The sequence below is a fragment of the Calliphora vicina genome, chromosome 3 (genome assembly GCF_958450345.1).
Source record: "Calliphora vicina chromosome 3, idCalVici1.1, whole genome shotgun sequence".
In the NCBI taxonomy this organism is placed as follows: Eukaryota; Metazoa; Arthropoda; class Insecta; order Diptera; family Calliphoridae; genus Calliphora; species Calliphora vicina.
In genome coordinates, this window is record NC_088782.1 from 105515491 (window position 1) to 105538049 (window position 22559).

Below are 22559 nucleotides of genomic sequence, written 5' to 3' on the forward strand. Positions count from 1 at the left end.
CAATACAGCCCCACTTACCCATTTAGCCAAACAAAAAACCCATTATCTGGCCACACTCATACCCAACAGCTCCAAACAAATGTTCCATTTGCCAAAACATACCACAGCAAACATTCTCCCACTCACAATACACATTACTACTCTCCCCAACTATTTTCCCCAACTCTTTTATGAGTGCACGTGTTCGTGTGTGAGTATCCCCAAAATGATGAGTGATATTTATGCTCTTTAATTAAGCTTTTTTTTTGGTTCTGTAGTTTTTTAATAGTTTACTACTAAAAAAAATGACTCTTCTCTTACAGTGCGTTCGTTACTCTCACACCACTTTAGCTGAGGCTAGTGTATTGTAGTGGTCTATCACTGTTTTTATGGTGGGTACCCCAATATTCGTTCATTTCTCATTTTCAAACAAAAACCAACAACCACATAATAAAGCAAAACAACAACAAAAACATAATAATAAAACAAACAAATAAAAAAAGTTGTTTTTAAGAATATCGCTGTGTCTTTTACAAATCAGTATTCATTTAAAAGCGAATTAAATAAGACGGTGTGAATTTTTTTTTTCGAAAAACAGAAGAAAAATAATTTGTGAAAATTTCAATAAAAAGCAATTAATTTACGTAAAAAATACCTATTTGTACTAAACTAAACGTAAATAGTTTGAGAAAAATTTACAAACAAAATTAAAATTTTATTATAAATAAAAAAAAAAATTGTGAATTTTGTGGAATTAAATAAATTAAACCTTTATAAAAGTTTTAAAATTAAATAAAAGTTAATAAAAGTTGGAAAAAAAATTTAAAAACAAATTTTTTTCTTTGAAGTAATTGGCGGAAAATGTGTTCAAATTAAAATGTACGTAAGAAAATGCGTGTGTAAATTAAATGTATGAACCAAAAAAAAAAATCAATTATTGTATGTAATTTTAGTGTTGTGTATAAAGAGAATAAAACGATTAATGGTTACTCATTTAAAAAAATTTCAGGTTTGAAATCTAAAGATCTAACAATCAACAAAAAAAAATATATTAAATGATAGTGTTAAAAAGCAAAAGCCTAGGGCTATTAATCGATTATTTGTTATCTTGAAATTAATTCAAATTGGTTTGAACAGAATATCTACATACTACATATGTTTTTAAAAATTTAAAAATTGTGTGTGTGAATGGTGTTTAAAATTTACAAAAATCTAGCATTTCACAAAAATGTGAAATTAAAATTTAATTTTAAACATTTACTTGTGTAATTAAATTAAATTTGTTATATTTGATTTAATCTATTCAAAAGTGGGCATATGATTTTTTAATTAAATTAATCGATTCATTTATTTCATTTGATTTTTTATTACAAAGTTAGGCTTGAATAATAAATGAAGACAAATCAAGAGCTGATTTATAAATTTATAAAATGTACAACTTTTTTATTAGTGTTTATCGTTTAATCAAATATTTTTTTTTTTGTAATTTAGATTTTTTATATAAAATTTTTAAAATAAAGTTTTACTTTCACATTATTTGTTTTAATTTGTGTTGCAATTCTTTGCCTCTCTATTTAAAATTTTAATCGGTTATTCTAAATGAGTAATAATTCTTGAAAAAAATTTATAAATAAATTGAAAACTGAACTATATATTTTACTATTTATATGAAAAATTTAATCAATTAAATATGATGCTAAATATAATTCGAATAATAAATTAGGTATTATTAGAATAATGAATTTAATTCAGTACAAATATGTTATAAGATAAATAAGATTTTATTAAAATAAAAATAAAAATTGTAGATTCCACTTTATTCGAATAAACCAATAATCGACTAAATGTAAATCGAATAAACGTAAATCTAAGAATCGATTTAATGTAAATCGCACAATCAATTAAACATTATTCGTATTAACGATTAGAATTATTCGAATAATAGTTTTAAGTTTTATTCAAATAATCTGTTTTATTTAAATCGAATAATTTAATAAACGTAAATCGAATAATCGATTCAAAATTAATCGAATAATCGATTTTAAATTAATCGAATAATCGATTAAAATTTAAAAAAAAAGTTTTAAGTTTTATTCGAATAATTTATTTCGTTTAAATCGAATAATCGCAAATTTATATTTTTTAGATTAATATAATCAAATACATTTTCAATTAAATTTTATATAATATATTTAGCTTAATTCGAATAATTATTTTTTTAAAATCGAATATTAGTTGAAAATAAGCAAAATTTTAGTAGAATAATAAAATTAAATGCTCGATAACACTTGTATAATCGAATAAATTGTATTCGAATAATTTATTTAATTTTTTTTTTTTTTTTAACGTTTTATTGATTTATTGAATCTGTCTATTTTGACCTTACAATAAGTATTCAAATCTTATAACTAAAATTAAATATATTTGCTCTTCAGCAGGAGAGCCATAATGGTAAACTGTCACTCATCTTAGCGGGGTGGTAGATCTGCTCTACGGAGCCTGGATCGGGTTTGGGTCTGCACAAGTTGTCTTGCAAGCGTATTGGGATGGTTTCGCAGCTTCACAATATATTTCTCACGGACTTTCTTGAACTCTTCCTTTACCAATGTCACTTCTAGGTCTCTGTGGATGTTTTCATTTCTTATGTACCATGGTGCTCCCGTCATAGTCCTAAGAATTTTAGATTGGGCCCTCTGTATAAGATCAATACTGGTGTTGCTAGCCATTCCCCATAATTGAATTCCATATGTCCAAATTGGTTTTAAAACGGTCTTATACAGGATGACATTATATTCAAGGCTTAATTTTGATTGGTCACTGATTAACCAATGAAACCTAGAGGCTTTTAACTTCATGTGAAGTCTCTTGGTTTCTATGTGTCGGCGCCAAGTAAGCCGTCTATCTAGATGAATATCAAGGTAGGTGACATAATCAGACTGCGGTATATTAACGTTGTTGAGTGTGACAGATGGGCAATTTCCTCTCCTTAGAGCGAACGTAACATGTTTACTTTTCAGCTCATTTACCTTTATTCGCCAGTTTTTCAACCATGACTCCACACGTACGAGGTAATTCTGTAGTTGACTAGATGCCATGAGTGGGTTTTCATCTGAGCTAATAATGGCGGTATCATCAGCAAATGTTGAAATTGTTAGTTTATCGCACGTAGGGAGGTCGGAGGTGTAAATCAAATATAGCGTAGGTCCTAGTACACTTCCCTGTGGAACGCCAGCTCCAATCTTCTATTCTCTCGTCACATAATCATTGTACTTAACTCTGAAAAGTCTATTCGATAAATAAGACTTCAGCAATTTATGAGTACATAGTGGTAGTAAACATTTGATTTTATGTGCTAGACCCTTATGCCATACCTTGTCAAAAGCCTGAGAAACGTCTAAAAAGACGGCAGAACAATATTTCTTTAATTCAAAAGATTTTCTAATATGTCCAGTTAAACGATTGACCTGTTCAATGGTGCCATGATGTTCACGGAAACCAAATTGGTGTACTGGGATAATGTTTCCATCATTCAAAAAAGGAATTATCTTTTCCTGGAATATTTTCTCGAATATCTTCGACAAACAAGGGAGTAGGCTAATAGGTCTATAAGAAGATGGCAGGGTTAAATCTTTACCCGGTTTAGGTATCATTATTATTTGAGAAATTTTCCAATTTTTTGGATAAATTCCTAGTTTCAAGATCGCATTAAACAATATAGATAGCACAATTATTGCCACATTTGGTAGGTTCTTAATCATTGATGGCGTTATTAAATCATATCCCGGTGATTTTTTCAAGTCTAATTTATTTTTAATTACTCTATTAACATCCTCAGGACTAATGTCGAATTGGGCTGCATTAGCCATTGTTGAAGCTGGCAGTTCTTCTAGTTCAAACTCATTTGCCGTGGAGTTGGGTTGAAATACTTCACTTAAATGTTCAGCAAATACTGAGGCTTTTTCTATAGCACTTCGTGCCCAGGTTCCGTCAGCTTTTCTTAAAGCGCTTTGTGCCTCTACCGGTGGCTTAATGTTCCTCGTTGCCTTCCAAAGAGAGAAATTTGTGTATTTTGTACTCGTCAAACTTTTAATATATTTTTCGTTTATGCGATCCTCCTCTAAATGAAGGGCTCTTTTCAGTTTTCGTACTGCTGCGGACAGCCTCTGCTTTGCAGCAGGTGATCTATTATGTTGCCATTCTCTTCTGAGTCTTCTCTTTTCGAGAAGAAGTCTTTCAATATCCGAACTTGAAATAGGCGTATTAGTTTTTGGAGGGATCTGGCACCTAGAGTGTTCCAGAGCCGAAACAATCATTGACGTGAAGTCATTAACGGTCCTATCTATGTCTTCCTCACACTGTAAATTAGGATTTGTGTGGATATGACTGCTGATATATTTCCTATATTTTAGCCAATTTGTCTTAAAATACAAAGAGTCCTTAGGAAATCTTGGGGTGTTGGGTCTCTCACAATAATTAATAATTACAGGAGAGTGGTCAGAAGATAGATCATAGGATATTTCTGTGGATATTGCATTCCGAATAATATTTCTGCATATGGCGAAGTCTATTAGATCAGGAATTTTTCTAGGATCAGTTGGCCAATAAGTTGGGTGTCCAGGAGACACAAAATCTAAGCAATTTTTGCGATCAACTAGAGCTTTATACAGCTGTCTACCTCTGGGATTTACCAATCGCGAACCCCAATATGTATGTTTGGCATTGTAGTCTCCACATGCCAGAAACCGATCTCCTAGTGTTATAAAGAATTCTTCAAATTTTTCCTTGGTCATCGAAAAACGTGGTGGGCAATATATAGAGCTCAGAGTTAGGTCTCCAGCTGGGTATTCAAGGCGAATAGATGTTGCTTGCATATAATCCTTTGAAAACGCTTCTAGGGCATAGTGTCTCAATCGGTTTCTAATTATGATACCGGTACCGCCATGTGCCTTACCATCCGGATGGTTTGTGTAATAAAATGAGTATCCTGATATATTAAAGTTATATCTATTTGTAAGATGTGTCTCCGAAATTAACATCACATCGATGCTTTTATTTAACATAAAATGGGAAATTTCCGATTTGTGCTGGTTTAAACCATTTGCATTCCAGAAAAATTTAATTTAACTCTTAATAAACTTTATTGGTATAATAGACTATTCAAATAACTGATTTAATTTGAATCGAATAATCGTTTCTAATAAACTCGATTATATTAGAATTAAGAATAAAACAAAGATTTTTTAATACTTTATACGATTAGATTCCATTTTATTTAATTGATAGATGGAATTTTATTCGAATAATTAATTTAATTTTAATCGATTAAAGATTCTAATCGAATAAAGTATTATACAAACTTTTATTTTATTGCAATATTATAATAAAATTGTGTATAATAGTTTATTTGATTATACTAAATTGTATTCGATAAATATATGGAATTTTGTTCAAATATATATGTACATTCGAATAATTTAATTTAAATTGAATAATCGTTTCGAATAAATAAAATTTTGTTAGAATTATAAATAGAATACAATTTTTTAATACTTTACACTATTAGATTTTATTTCATAAATATATATAATTATATTCGAAAGATGGGTTTAATTTAACTTGAGTAATACTTTATTCATTTCGAATAAATTCAATTTTATTAGAATATCATAATAAAAATTAATTTTCGATAGCATTTGTATAATCTAATAAATATTATTCGAGTAATCTATTTCATTTAAGTCGTAATACATTTTATTATAATAATATATTAAGTTTTATTCGAATAATTGATTTAATTTAAATCGAATAATTGTTTCGATAAATTAAATTTTATTAGAATTATGAATAAAATCAAATTTTTTCAATTAATATATGGAATTTTAATAGAATTTAATTTAACTCGAGTAATAAATTTTATTCGAATAAATAATTTAAATCGATTAAAACGATAATTCGTTTAGAATAAATTCAATTTTTTTAGAACAATGTAATAGAATAAAATTTTGCATATTACTTTATTTGATTAGATTAAATTTTATTCGATAAATAGATGGATTTTTGTTCAAATAATATTATGGTTTATTCGAATAATCGATTTAATTTAAATTGATGAATCTTATAATTTTGTTCGAATAATCTATTTAATTTAACTCTTAATAAACTTTATTGGAATAATAGATTAGGTTTTATTCGAATAATCGTTTCGAATAAATTCAATTTTATTAGAATTATGAATAAAACTAAGTTTTTGTAATACTTTATATTATTAGATTCCATTTTATTTAATTAATAGATAGAAGTTTATTCGAATAATGTATTTTTAATTTTACTGGAGTTATAAATTGTATTCGAATAAATAATTTAATTTAAAGCGATTAAAACAATTATTCGTAGAATCAAATTTTGTACAATACTTTATTCGATTATATTAAAATTTAGTCTATAAGTAGATGTAATTTTATTCAAATAATATATTAAGGTTTATTTGAATAATTGATTTAATTTGAATCGAATAATCGTTTCGAATAGATTCAATTTTATTAGAATTATTAATAAAACTAAGTTTTTGTAATACTTTATATTATTAGATTCCATTTTATTTAATGAATAGATGGAACTTAATTCAAAGAATGTATTTAATTTAACTAGAGTAATAAATTTAATTCGAATAAATAGTTTAAATCGATTAAAATGATCATTCGTTTTGAATAAATTCAATTTTGATAGAACAATGCAAAATAATAAAATTTTGAATATTACATTATTCGATTAGATTAAATTTTATTCGATAAATAGAAGGAATTTTATTCCAAAAATTTGTTAAGGTTTATTCGAACAATCGATTTAATTTAAATCGAAAAATCTTATAAGATAATTGAAATTTTATTAATATTTTTTTTTTTATTTTTATTCACAATTCGAATTTTATAAAACAATATTTTTTTTGTTTTAAATGGAGTGATCTCGCAAATGCGATCATCTTAAGACGAATATTATATTTGATTCCATTCAAATAAAAATGTTAATTTAGAAACCATATTCAAATTCGATTAAATTTTATTCGAATAAAATGAGTAATCATTGTTTAAAAATTTAAATTAAATTATATTTCCGATTGTATTGTAAAATTTTTGAATATCTTTATTAATTAAGATGACCTATTTATTTATTTAGATAAAGAGAGATCTTGAAAATACCATATGACTCTACCTATATCCAGATTTAACTTACAGTCAAGGAGAGAAAAATAGCTAAATTTTTAGATTAAAATGAATTTCAGAATTCATCGCCTGTCACGATCCTAGTAACGTCTCTTGGAGGCAAGGATTCTGACTTTTTAAATCTTTCAGTGAATAGGAAGGAGCCTTTTTAGACTTCATGAGTAATGACCGCAATTCAATATGGAAAATTCTTACAAATATTATAAATAGAATCACAGTCAAAACTTGTCATCTTGCATATCATTTTAATCGGTTAATTTTTAATCGAATAATTCAGTGTTTATTTCATTTACTTGTTTATAATACTCGTAACCGTTTTATCTATAAAAAACTAACATTAAGCATTTACTCATTAAAAAACACCACTAAAAAACACAAAACAAAAAAATCAACAACAGTGATGGCCAAAAATAAAGGAAATTTCTGATTTTATTAATTTTGACTCCTTTAAAGTCGTAGTTCGCAAAAAGACTTATTTATAATAACTTATTATATTGTACTATTTGGGAGCCTTAATAATAATCTATTCATTTGTATCACATTAAAATATTGGTCGTAGACTATAAAACTTTGTCCATTCAGCGGTTGAAGTCTAGAGTCAGTTGAAGTCATTTGATCAGAAATGTTTGGTATTGAATATGGACAAAATTGGTGGAACCAAAAAAGTTTTTGAACAAAATGCACGAAGAGACATTGACAAGAAATTTGTCATAGTAATTTCTAGTCTATATCTCGCTCTATATTTACAGCATTCAAATATTTCATTTCAGTTTTACATTTAATTAATTCAAATTATTTTTAATTTATTCTTAACACTCGCTCGACAAAAGAGCGATAAGAATGCTCTAGTTGATAGCAAACATTGCATAGATTTCATATCTTCTGGACACCCAACTTATTGGCCAACTGATCCTACGGAAAAATTCCTGATCGAATACACTTCGCCATATGTAGAATTATTAGTCGAAACTCAGTATCCACAGAAATATCTAATTATCTCTCTTCTGACCATTCTCCTGTAATTGTCACTTATTGCGAGAAAGGCACAATATTTGCTGAACATTTAATAAAGTATTTCAACCTGATTCCACGGAAAATGAGTTCGAGATCGAAGAAAAAACCTACCAAATGTGGCAATAATTGTGCTATCTATATTGTTTAATGCGAAATATTGGACATTTTTTCAAGTAAAAATGATACCAAAACCGGGTAAAGATTTAACTCTACCATCTTCTTATAGACTTATTATCCCACTCCCTTGTTTTTCGAAGTTATTCGATAAAATATTCCAAGAAAAGGACATACCTTTTTTGAATGATGAACAAATTATCCTAGTTAATCAATGTGGTTTTCGTGCGCAGCATGGCACTATTGGACAGGTCAATCGTTTAAATGAATTCAAAGAATTCAACTAACGCAGACCATCATGGGATAGTTGCTAGGTTCCTAAGAGGTGCAATTTGCATGTTCGGTCTATACACCTTAGTTCCTTCACAGATAACCCGGAGTGGGTACTAAAGGTTCGCTTACCTAAAAGCCTTTCACGTAGATCACCCAGTGCCGGACAATTACAAAGGAAGTGTATGATGGTCTCTTCCTCATTCTGAAAACTTTTGCAGAAGTCGTGGTAAGGTAACCCAAGTCTTGCGGCATGAATGTGCAATGCCCGGTAATCATCGCCACCATGTTGCTGAGTCGTTGTAGTCAAAGTAGATACGACGTGCGTTTACAATCCAACGCAGGTCATATCATCCTCGTAATGACACAGGTGGATTCATTGCTCTTGCTTGGGCAAGTTCGTGATATACGTATCAGCTCCATGCAAGTTGACAACGGGATTCCACAAAGGATGTCTATTTGTCATCCGACATCAAGGCTCCTCTTCCCACCAAGTAATTAGCAATACAATTGCTTCCATTGTCCCTGTTGCTTTTATACCTCTGCCTGAAGGATGCTGCATCCATTTGATAGTCTAAAGGATATTCTTATTCCTAATTCAGGAATGTATACACCTTCGCCCACTCTATCCCCCTTTTTGGACCCATCCGTATAGATGGATAGCCTCATTTCATCGACGAAGAGACCATCAACAGGCTCCATACTGGATGGGATTGAGAAACCGAAGTTTCTCAGAATTTGGGAGTGCAGTAATCAATATTGTTTCGTTTTAACCTTCTCAAAACGTTGGTTTATTTCCTTTAAATAAACCGGATACTTTTGATTGCAAATAAAAGCCGTTTAGTAGTTTGAAAATTGTAACAACTCTTTATTTATTTAAAATGTACAACAACAGAAATAAATAGTCACTCAGTGTTTTTTAAACACGTTTATAAATTCGCTGAAATAAAGACACACTTTATAATGTACACGAATTCACTTGAAAAACACAGCACACTTTAAGGCACTCAATTGATGTTTATTTGAATAGCGTCTCTGATAAACTCACTAACGACTGCAATCTCTGCCACTATTTATAACACTGCCATCTGCACTCTAGATTTCTCTTTAACTGTCTGTGGTGTACTTTCTACAATGTCCTTTAACTGAATATTCGAATTCGAATATACGGTCGCAGCAAACAGCGTTGCCAACTTACGATCGATGGTCAACTGAAAGCTTTTATTCAATGTTAATAATGCCCACAGATATGTTAAAGTTTGCTATTACAGCACTGTTATTTGAAAGCATTATGCAACTTTAAATCAGCCGTTAAAATCGTTATATTTGAATTCAAGTACAATTTCGTTACAATATGATCAGGAAGATTTTGTGTACTTCCTATTATGCAAGCATGTCAATATCTAAAATTCCATGCATTGCAGGCGTTTAGCCTAAAGGCCGTGTTCAATGCCAGTTTCCTGGCCATTATATCTACTGGAATCCAGTTAAGTAGAGTAAAAAGCTAGTTCGTCGCGGTAGTTCGCAATGCCCCTGTTATCACGATTGCCATGCTTATTAATAACCTTTCAAAGAGTGTGCGATTGTCCTCCACCAGACAGATACCCCATAGAATAATAGAGGATTAGTAACCGTGTCAACTAGCCAATTCATGTTCCAGGTTCTAATACCCCATATCATACCTATGGCCTTTTTGCAGACATACATAGCCGTTATGGCCTTATCTGCCATTGCCTCTATATTGAGTTTCCAGTATAATTTCTTGTCGAGTATGATGCCCGGGTACTTTGCATTATCCGAGAGCGACAATTCGGTTCCGCTCAGTCGTGGTAACGTAAAGTTAGGGATCTTAGTCCGTAATAAGAACAATATAAGTTCAGTTTTACTGGGATTTACTGAAACTGCCACTGCTACAGTTGGGAATCTAATTTCCTGAGCAGAAAATTTAAGGCCAGGTTCCGAAGTGGAGATAGGACATCCTCCTGGGGAGTGCCTCAGGAAAAATCATCACAACCCGCCTCCAAAATGACATTCGATTCTACCATATCTGTATAAACTCTTCTATCCATTTTCTTAACACCTTCCACTGTATTTTCCAACACTAATTACACACTATTGTTGTTTTGTTGTTGTTGTTGCTGGTAGGTGTAGTGAGAGTGTTTTTGTTGTTAGTGTTGTTGTTGCTATTGTGCACATTGTCTTGTGTGAGTACATAAATTTCAATGCTTTTTTACTTGTAATTGTTTGGAATACATCGATTTTTTTTGTTGTTTATTTTTGTACATTTTTGGTTTTTCATGTCTCTCCTTCATCGTTGTTGTGTTTGTCATGTGTGAGTGACATTAATTTGGTGTCTTTTTGTTGTTGTTATTTTTCTTTCTTTTGCAGTTGTTGTTTTGTTTGCTTGTGATGGTGTTAAAGTTTTTCCTACGTTTAGGGTTTTTTTTAACGTTTTTCTTCAAAAAAAAAAAAAAAACAAGCAAACAGAAATTGTACTCAAACTTAAAGTAGTGGTGCCGCAGTGCATTCGGTTTTTCATAATGTTTTGTTGGTTTTTTGATAAGAGTTGTAATTTTTTCCTGTGTGGAAGTGTCTGTGAGTGTTGGGGTGGTACAGGTGCCGGGGGATTTAGAGATTAGTTCGGCCAACTGTATGTAACAGTAACAAGTGAGAATGTTATATTCGGCTGTGCCGAATCTATTAAACCTTCCATCAATATGTGACAATTATGTACCGATCCTCATAAAACTTGGTAGAACGATTTACGTTCATACATAACGTCATCACGATATTAATTACACTCTCCAACAAATTAAGACTTTTTGATTGAAACAGAATAGCGACCCTATAATTCTGAAATGTCGTGTTCAGTAGATAATTTTTGTAGAATAAACTTTAAAGGCCTGTTTCACGATGCCGAAAGAAAAATGGTTCGAACAAATTTGTATGAAAGAATTTAAAAAACTGAGTGTTTTTCATTCAAATTTTTTCGACTCATTTTTCTTTCGACATCATGAAACAGGCCTTTAGTCCAGCTGGCCTGAGTTTTTTGTTTTGTTCTACGGCGCCCGTAGAACAAGTGAGGTTGCAAACCATTGATTAACCCTATTTTACAGGAAATTGTCCAACGACTTCAAATATGCTACTATTATTACAATGGGATTTTTGATTCAGAAGATATAGGCCTCCAAAGTTGACTGATTTTCAGTATTAAAAAACAGACCATTTTTAGGTAATTTGGTATCTCAAAAACTAGGTAACGGATCGTCATTCTTTTTAATTCTACAGATAGATATATTTGTTAAGAACTCGATATTTACCAACTATACATTTTTTCAATATTTCCCAACTTTGATGGAAAATAAAAAAAAAACTATAAATTTCTATAATCAAGGAACTTATAAAATAAGTTCTTTGATTATTGCTTTACTTAATGCAAAAATTTCCAGCTTCCCGTCCTTGCCCCATTTTTTGTTGGAGGTAAAATTTAGAAAAAATACATTTTTCCAAAAATTGGTTGCATGAATTTTTGATAAATTTATGACATAAAACCCATTAAATCTTTTAATGGTTGCAATATTTTACAAAAAATTTTAAAATAAATTTAAAAAAAAATAAAGTTTTTCTGGAATATTTGACAAAAAATTTAAAAATAAATTAAAAAAAAAATTTAAATCTTTTCTGGAATAATTTTAAATCATAAAACTAAACATAAAAAATCAAATTTAAAAAAAAATATTTTATTTTACCCAAAAAATTGATTTTTCTACAAATTTCAACTTTGTTAACCCATTAGCTGGCAAGTAAAAGGCGTAGAAACACTCATTCAAACACTCATTTCATAGGTTGATTAATTATCTATCATAAATTTTTTTATTATCTCAATTGGTTCAAAAGTTATGATTTTTGCAACGAAAAAACTCAAATGGCGCCACTGTGCGACGGGAGTATTATACTAATTGCATAAAAAAATGTTGTATGTTAATGTCTGAGAGAATTTTTATTGTTAGAGTTATATTACGTAATTGTATGGGGATAATTTTTGTAGAAGATCTTAACCCTCTAGCTCCTCTCTTTGGGGGTCAATTTGAGCCCTTTTTCTAGAAAATCATAAAAGTTCTTATAAAAATATTCCACGAAAATTTTTCCAGGAAAATGATGCTATACACAAAATATATTACTGGAAATAATTTTTTATACAAAATATTCGTATACAAACAATTTTCCATATAATTTTACAATAGAAAATGCAGTTTTACATGAAACACAGAGCAGTTTTGTAACATTTTAGATAAGTCGCGATAATACTACGGTACTTTTAAATATAAAATAGTTTCAGAAAAATTACGACCGTATCAACTTTTACATACCCTCTTCTCCACTAATAACACTATACAACAAAATCAAATGTTTTCCAAAATTACAAGGTCCGACTAATAAATTTTGATAGAGGAGACAAAAAAAAAGACATATGTAAGATCTCTTTTGTTGTGTCTTATTTCTGACTTTCGGTTTGAATTTTCCGTTTTGGTGTATTTAAGGGCTTATAGTAAAATTTCACGTATAATATTTTTGCGGAACATTTTAACCCCTTAAACCCCAGTTTTAATGGAGTTTGTTGCTCTTTTTAAAACGAAGGACAAAAAAGACCCATACTTTGAGGATCTAGAGGGTTAACATATTCTACAAAAATATTCTCCGTAACATTTTGCATAAATTTGCTGAATATATGTTATACCTAAAATGTTCTTTAAAATAAAATTCTTAATAAATGCGAAATTAACCCTCGGCTCTCTTTTGTTATGTCTTATTTCTGACTTTCTGGTTGAATTTTCCGTTTTGGTGTATTTAAGGACTTATAGTAAAATTTTATGGGTAATATTTTTGCGGAACATTTTAACCCCTTAAATCCCTGTTGTAATGGTGTTTTTTGCTCATTTTTAAAAGAAGGACAAAAAAGACCCATGCCTTGAGGATTTAGAGGGTTAACATATTCTACAAAAATGTTCTTCGTAATATTTTACATAAATTTGCTGAACACATTTCATACCTAAAATGTAAGGATCACATGGTTTCTTATGACAATTAACAATAAGAATGTGCCAGAGTTGGGTAACTTTAAGCCCCCCTCAAATGAAATTCAGATGTAAACTTTAAAAACGCCGATACACGTGTCTTTTGTTTTTTGTCTCCTCTAACAAAATTTATTGGTCGGACCTCAACATTTTGAAGAGATCGAAATTTTTGCTTCGAAGTTTTATATTAACGATCAATTACCATTTAAATTCCAATCAACAGTGAACCACCACTTTTCGAAAGGGTGTAATTGAATTCGCCCTTGCCTCTTAATTTTGTTTTTTTTATTAGTTTCGTTATTGTTTAGATTTCGTGTTGTTTAGTAATCGTTGTTGTTGTAGTTGTTATTGCTATGTTTTTATTGTTCACTCTAAATATTTAGTCTAACCCACATTATGCGTGTTTTTCAAATGCCCTCTTTTTCTGGGTTATTGTTGGTGTATGTCACCAAAAACTCTCCAAATAACTGTTATTGTTAAGTTTTGTTATTATTATACCCACATACATAGAGAAATTACTCTATTTACAAGAATTATCTTAGACTGACATTGTTTACCGTTACGTTTCCAAATAATGGGTAGAAAAATTAAGTGAGAGAAGAAAACCTCAATTATAAGGTAAAGAACTTGAAATATTTTATTTATTTTTTTGAAGAAAATTAAATTTTAACCCACTGTATTGTTATGAAATACTTAAATATTTATTTATTATTGAATTTTTGTTTGTTAATTGAAAATTATTTATTATTATTAATAAAAATTATTTGAATATAGTGGCACAGATTTTGCAAGTCAGTAAGAAACAAACTGTTTTATACGAAATAAAAAATAAAATAACAAAAAAGCAGTAATTTAATTAAATTTGTTCACCATAAACAGCTTAAATAAGCTCAAGAATTTCGTGTGCTTTATAATTGTTTCCAAAATGGGGTTAATTGTTAATAATACTAATAGTTTTCAGGCACATTTATTATATCAATTCAATTAAATTTCATTGTGTTATTTACAGTACAACAATTCATCGAAAAATGTGTTTTTGTTACCCCCATTAAAATTAACTATGTATGCGCTTAGGATCCAGAGCAAGTCAGGAAACACATCCTTCACGAATCTTCAATATCCAGTTATAGTCGACATTATATCTCAAAAGCTGTGTAAGAGCTCAAGAACGAATCAAGCCAATATCGTATACCAGGGATAGCAAATGGAATTTAGAAATTGTATCAATCAGCATCCGAAACTGTACTTTTTCGACAGTAATTGTACCAAAACTAGGATATAATAGAATATTTTTTTTTGGAATTTCCAGTGAAATTTCGGAATTTTTTTAAAGTTACAATGAAGAGTTGTAATGAATAAATTTGTATCAATTCCATTACATGCATTCATTCTTTTGGTTGTAGCAACAGATATTCAGTTGATAATGAAGCATCGTAGTTTAAATTATCGAATTTTTGTCACGCATCTAACATTTTTTATACAAAGCAGAAAAATTCTGTCATTAAGAATTACACATTCTATGGATATTCATATTCAACAGAAAATAATGCCAATAATAATGGCTTAAATTTGTTTATATGCTTTTTGGTTTGAAAAACACTGTCACCCATGCCGCTATTTCTTCTTTATTTCAAAAACTCATAAGTATAATTTTAAAAATTCTATTGTTAATATTTTGGTATAATTGATAGAGAACATAAATTCGTAAATTGTTTTAAATATATTCAGCCTAACTACAAAAGCCTTAAATTTGATTTTAAGACCATAAATTTGACTATTATTTTAAGGGCCTCATTTTCTAAAAGGAAGCGTTTAGAAGCGTAAGTATGAAGAATACTGGGAAAAAGGTTTAACACTTGAATTTTTTTTTAACGTTTGTCGTTGCGTTTTATAAAATGTGGTCCTAAATTTCGTACCATAAAAGAAATGTAAAATATAATTTAAAATGTTGTTTTATTATTTTTGTTTTGAACTTTTATGTACATTTTGTTTTTTTTTTAATTTTTTGAAATTTCTTTTTTTTATTAATTGAAAAATATTTTTAATTATTTGAATGTATATGTTGGACTGAAATAAATAAAAACAAAAGTCCTATTTTTAAATAAAGTTGACTTTAACAAAAATTAACTTTAAAATTTCTTTCGTAGTTAGGGTTATTAACTGTTAAATAAATTTTCAAATTGTACCAAATGAGTCATTGGTGTACCATTGTACTTTTTATGATCAAATTGTAGCAAAAAAAGTACAATTGTACCAATTTTGCCATCCCTGTCGTATACTCTGTTCCAAAGAGAAGCGTATCGCAGATAGAGAGTTGTACATCGATCAAAACGAATAGTAGTCAGCAATTTTAGCATACTACTTAAGCAATATTGAGATCAAATACTTCCGATTTTACGAGATATATAGGCTAGGGTGGCCCTTAATAAACGAAAGTTGGATTTTAGCCATTCTCACCCCCAGTTTGGTGAACATTAGTAAAAAAATCATCCTGAAAAAATTGTAGGTAAATCGGTTGGGGTTAAGACGTGCCGCAAGCCCTCTGAAGTTTTGAGATGCATTTACAAGGGGAAAAAATACATTTTTTTCAGTTCTTGTAAAAATGTTGCCATTAAAAAATTACTTTTGCAATTTAATTTAAAAGAATAGAAATGTGAACGCAATTGTCGTTCTAATGAGACATAAAAAACAGAAATTGGTCAAAAAATCATAAAGTTATTAAAATATCGCCAGGCCATTAACGCGTCTCAGGCAACTATAACAAGAAAGGTAGGAACAAAATTAACATTTTTTGATAAATATTAAAATAAAAGCTCATTTTTACTTAAAATATATCCATATTTACTTGTATATGAGTTTTTGTCTCCGTAGGATACCGTTAACCTATTCTTAGTTATGAACAAAAAAATAAAATTTTTTTAACGGCAGTTTTAAAACTCCATTTTCAAATTTTTAAAAATTTTGTTAAACAAATTTCAGAATTTTTTGATCATCTCATTGGGATTTATTAAGAATATAATAGGGAATAAAAATGTGAAAACATTATTAAAATATCTCTTATAGTTTTTCCGTACCTGCGATTTAAATTTGGAAATTTTCAAGAAAAACCAATTATTTGGCAATTTTTACTCGAATGAGCTCTATTTCCTTACTCTTATGAATTTTAAGCAAAACTTATTCAGAATATTATAGTGCAGATAATTCTAAATATACTCTGAAACTTTTACTAAAATCGGAGAACATTAATCCTTAAATCGTGAAGGTCAAAGGTCAAATTTTTCAATATTTGGAATTTTTCATGGAAAGATTTCGAAATGTTCGAAAATTTTATTTTTTTGTTCATAACTAAGAATAGGTTAACGGTATCCTACGGAGACAAAAACTCATATACAAGTAAATATGAACATCTTTTAAGTAAAAATGAGCTTTTATTTTAATATTTATCAAAATATGTTAATTTTGTTCCTACCTTTCTTGTTCTAGTTGCCTGAGACACGTTAATGGCCTGGCGAATTTTTAATAACTTTAAAATTTTTTAACCAATTTCTGTTTTTTATGTCTCATTAGAACGAAAATTGCGTACACATTTCGATTCTTTTAAATTAAATTGCAAAAGTAATTTTTTAATGGCAAAATTTTTACAAAAACTGAAAAAAATGAATTTTTTCCCCTTGTAAATGCATCTCAAAACTTCAGAGGGCTTGCGGCACGTCTTAACCCCGACCAGTTTACCTAAAAATTTTTCAGGATGATTTTTTTACTAATGTTCACCAAACTGGAGGGTGAGAATGGCCAAAATCCAACTTTTGTTTATTAAGGGCCACCCTAATATAGGCAGACTAGTGTAAATGTCCCACACACAATGTTTAGAAATAATAAAGATTCTTTTAAAACCCCTTTTTAATCTACCCACGTTTATCAATTTCTATTCATTATTTCCTAAATTACTTTACAATTACACTTGATTTCAATTCAATTACTGTTGCTTTGATTTCAGTTTTTTTTTTTTACAAACTCATCATCATAAATTCGATTTTATTATTATATTAAGTATTTGTTTTCCTCTCCGTTTTTTTTTTGCTTTCTACAAATCATTTTATTACTTTGTATTGAAGCTAGTTTGTGTGTTTTGTTGAAATCTTTCGCTACTTAGAAGCCAATTAATAAAAATATTTCTAATGTACATACAAAGATATATAATAAACATTTGATTTCATTACTTAGCACTTTAAGATGATTTGATTTCTTCACATATATACATATTTCTATTCTACTCAAGTTCCGTTTTGAAATTCTTTTAAGTTGTTGGTTTTTTTTGCTCTATTTGCTACCCTTATACTTCATTCCCTAGCCCTCCCCTAAAACATTTATTGAATTTATTAGTTATAATTTGTCTATAATTTATATTTGATTTGTTTGTGGTGGCATTTTTAAAATTTGTTTATTTAGTTTAGTTAAGATTCTCATGTGTTCTATGAGTGTGTTTCATATTTTCGTTTTTATTGTAATTTGAACTCAATAACTGAGAGTTATGAGTTCTGCCTGCCATCGTTTGACTATTATTACTATTTCCCATTGATTGGCTGTGGTGAGGGTTTTTTGGTATTTTGTTCCCTTTTTTGTGATATTGTGACTTTGAAAATAGTTGTTTAATTTTCTGGTTTAAATTAGTATACCCACCAACAAATAGATGGGGGCATACTGATTTTATAATTTCGTTTGTGACATGACGAAATATGTATATTTTCTATTGATCAGAAAAGTTTGGTATTGAAAATAGGCAATATTGGTCAAGTAGAAGCAGAGTTATGCACCAAAATGAGAGACAATAATATTGATATTCTTTAAATATGGGTTGCTGGTTTCTTTAAAAATATAGCAGATAATACAATGCAATTTTTCACACGTTGCACAGTGGATTCAATGAAACCTAAATTGGCGATAAATTCATAGAAGCCGTAGTTTTGAAATATTATATTTTTTATAAGCCCATAAAAACACAGCATTTAAGAAAAAAAAACTAATTTTTTTTTAACCCATTTTTCGGAAAAAAGACATTAGCTCACAATTTATGCTGTAACTTTGGAATGGAAAGCGATAAATTAATGAATAAAATTGGAGATAAAAGCATACATAATGTGCTTTTAAAAAATTCAAATAATAAATTTTATAGATGTATTTATATTAGTACAAATTTAACTTTAAAACCAATTTTTGTTTTACAAAAAATTTTATAAATGAACAAGTTTTTCAAAAAACTCACAAACAAGAATATTATAATTTTTTAGTAATGAATAGGGTTTTTAATTTCTCGACCTTTTTTGATTCCCGGGAATCGGTAAAATTTTTCTCTACATTCCCGGATACTCGCATATTCCCGAAATATATAATAATACTGTAAACTATAAATATTATAGCAAAATTTCATATACAAACTTAGTGTTATAATCATTATATATAGAAATTCGTAGTTGTTAATTAAATTTGAGCTTAATTCACTAAAATCTTAATCCGTAATTAAAAAATGTGAGCCTTTCATTTCATAAATCCATTCCCAATATTTAATTCTTTAGCTTCCTTCCAAAAGCTTCATTTAAATTGAATTAATTTTGAAGTTAATTAATAACAGAATTTATTCAAACTTTGAATGATTAAATTTTTGTTAATTCAGATCTACTTCAAATCCTTTTAAGTAAAAGGAATGAATTCAATACATTTAACTGAATAGTTAAGAGATAAAATTTATGTTGATCTCGAAAATTTTCAAATTATTGCATTCAAAGGTGAGTTTTTATAATAGAACATCTGCAAAACACACTCATTATAAAGCTGACATTGTTACCAAGGACTATTGCTGTGTTTCCTTTCAAGACCAAAATCAATTCTATACTTGAAAATAGCAAATGGTATGCCGCGATCAAAAGTAGGGACCTTTGTTCTACTACTGTTTTCTGGAATAATTCCCACCGGTCAATCTTGGCATTGAAAATTATTCGCCTTTATTTCTAGATCGTGCAGTTTTCCATGTGCTTTTTTAAATGTTCATTCGAAAAACTCCAAATAAATAATAATAGTAAGTGGTCTATTATTGCCGAGATATAAACGAAAAATTTAAAAAAAAACTTTTCACTTTCAAAAAAAAAAATAGAGTTCTAACATGAATCCCGGGAATCGGGTAGTGAAAAATTGGCAAAATTCCCGGGAAATTTGTCCCGGGAATTCCCGGGATAAAAACCCTAGCAATGAATAATCATAAATACATAAAAACATAACTTTAAAAAAATGGTAGAAAATCTTTTTTTAACCTGTTTTGTTTCAGCATATGTTTTTTAGCAACAGGAGTTCTTTCACTATAACTTAAATAAGTAAACAAGTAAGAAAGTATGGTCGGTCAAGCCCGACCATATAATACCCTACACTAAGTAAAAGATCAAAAACATTTTTCTTTTAAAATTTCAATAATTTATATTTTTGAGTGATTTTCGGAAGTGGGCCTTATATGGGGCTATGACCAATTATGGACCGATCATCATGAAATTAGGTCGTGTGATTTATGTCTGTATTAGAGTTAACTATGTTGAATTTTGTGTGTATGCCAACATTTTTAAGCGATTTATGCACGTTAAAGTGATTTTCGGAAGCGGGTCTTATATGGGGGCTAGGACCAATTATGGACCGATCACCTTGAAATTAGGTCGTGTGATTTATGTCTTAATGATATAATTTTGTGTATATACCAAAATTTTTATGAGATTTATGCACGTTTAAGTGATTTTCGGAAGCGAATCTATATGGGAGCTATGACTAATTATGGACCGATCGTAACAAAATTTGGTAACATGAATTTTGTGTATATAAAACTTATAAAAGAAAACCAAATAGACTAGATTTTATTCATTAAACTTTGAGTTTTCACTTATTTCTTGCTGGTTGCCTAAATTTCAAACTAATTTCATGATCTGATAGAGCTTCTTCAGCTTGTTCACGTTGACCATGCACTTGAGTGGTTTCGGGAATTTCCCATGTGGGATCTGCTTCACTGTCATCTACAGTATTTACAAGTGATAAATTCAGTTTCAGAAATAAATAATAAAAGGTAAAATATTTTAAACTTACCAGCATTATAATAAGTTTCAGAGAATTTGTCAATACTATTTTCAGATTCACTCATTTTTAATGATTTTACGTACCAAAAATAACAGACAATCAACAATTATTAACATACTGGATTGCATTATTTTTTTCTTTTTTGGCAAATAATTCACAAAGTGCGCTAAGGTATTTTGAAACAGGTGTTTTGATAACAAGTGATAAAATTACTCACTAGATTTTAGCTCAGCACTTATCTGAATTCACTCACTCAGTCCATGTGAAAAATGTATTTTAATATTTGTTTAGAGCACAATGTGTTTAAGTGCTCATGTACCCCTTGTGCTCCAAGCAAAACAGGTATTTTACAAGTGCTGGAATTGGTCGCCATATCTCGCCAACGGATGAGAGTCCCACATTCAACTCTTGTGCTATGAACTTCTCTGAACTTTATATACTAACTCCATATGTTAACTTAATTTTAGAAAAAAGGAACTTGAACCCCTTGTGCCCCTCAATTAAATATGCATAAATCTCTTCAAAATATCGTTATCAGTTTGAAATTCGTTATCAATAATCCACATGTACACAAAAATCTGCGTCCAAACTTTATAAAGATCTGCCCATAATTGAGCATAGCAGCGATATAAGGACCACTTCCGAAAAACACATTAATCAAAATAAATTATTTATAAATAACGATATCGAAGTAAAATTTTACACAGATCTGTTGTATGTATGAAAAAATCTTACTAGGTATTGAATTTAGTGTAAATCAGTCCACAATTAGCCATAGTTCCCAAATAAGATCCACTTCCGAGAATAACTTTATTGTGGTCCTAGAGGGGCTAAATTGGGGGATGAAATTTTCCCAAAAATTGTGTGTAAAAATCGACGAAATTGGTGCAACAAAATATTTTCAGAACATATTGTTACGAAATTGTACTTGAATTCAAATATAACGATTTTAAGGGCTGATTTAAAAGTAGCATGAAATCATTATGAAATCATCATAACAGTGCTGTAATAGCAAACTGTAACATATCTGTGGGCATTATTAAATAAAAGCTTTCAGTTGACCATTGATCGTAAGTTGGCAACGCTGTATTCGAATTCGAATATTCAGTTAAAGAACATTGTAGAAAGTACACCACAGATGGCGTATGATCTAGAATATTCGAACTTTGACAGTTAAAGAGCAATCTAGAGTGCAGATGGCAGTGTTATAAATAGTGGCAGAGGTTGCAGTCGTGAGCCAGTTTATCAGAGACGCTTTTCGAATAAACATCAACTGAGTGCCTTAAAGTGTGTTGTGTTTTTCAAGTAAATTCGTGTACATTATAAATTGTGTCTGTATTTCTGAGAATTTATAAACGTGTATAAAAAACATTGAGTCGCTATTTAATTCTGTTGTTGTATATTTCAAAGAAATAAAGAGTTGTTACAATTTTCAAACTACTAAACGGCTTTTATTTGCAATCAAAAGTATCCGGTTTATTTAAAAGAATTTAACCAAGCGTTTTGAAAAGGTTAAAACGTAACAATATTTTGATCCCAATAACATTCAAAAGTAGGAATCTTACAAGGTGAAATTTAACACTAATATTTTCTAATAATATAAAATATAAAACTAACCAAATCGTGTTAATCAGATAAATGCGTTTATACCAAATGCACAATAATCAGTGCCCGTATTATATTGGTGGTGGGTATATAAGATTCGGCACAGCCGAATATAATACTCTTACTTGTTATTATTTTATTGTTTTTACCCTTATACATACAAAATAGCTGAAGT

The 22559-nt window shown here is 29.3% G+C and overlaps 1 protein-coding gene across 1 annotated transcript in view; it reads left to right on the plus strand.

Annotated features, from left to right (window-relative positions):
* The first annotated feature begins 483 nt into the window (after positions 1-483).
* The window catches only part of LOC135955227 (uncharacterized), a 518015-nt gene continuing 495939 nt past the window's right edge, over positions 484-22559 (plus strand). Inside the window, exon 1 of the mRNA XM_065505555.1 lies at positions 484-858. The gene's annotated coding sequence lies outside the window, so the exon portion shown is untranslated. The remainder of the gene's footprint in view (positions 859-22559) is intronic.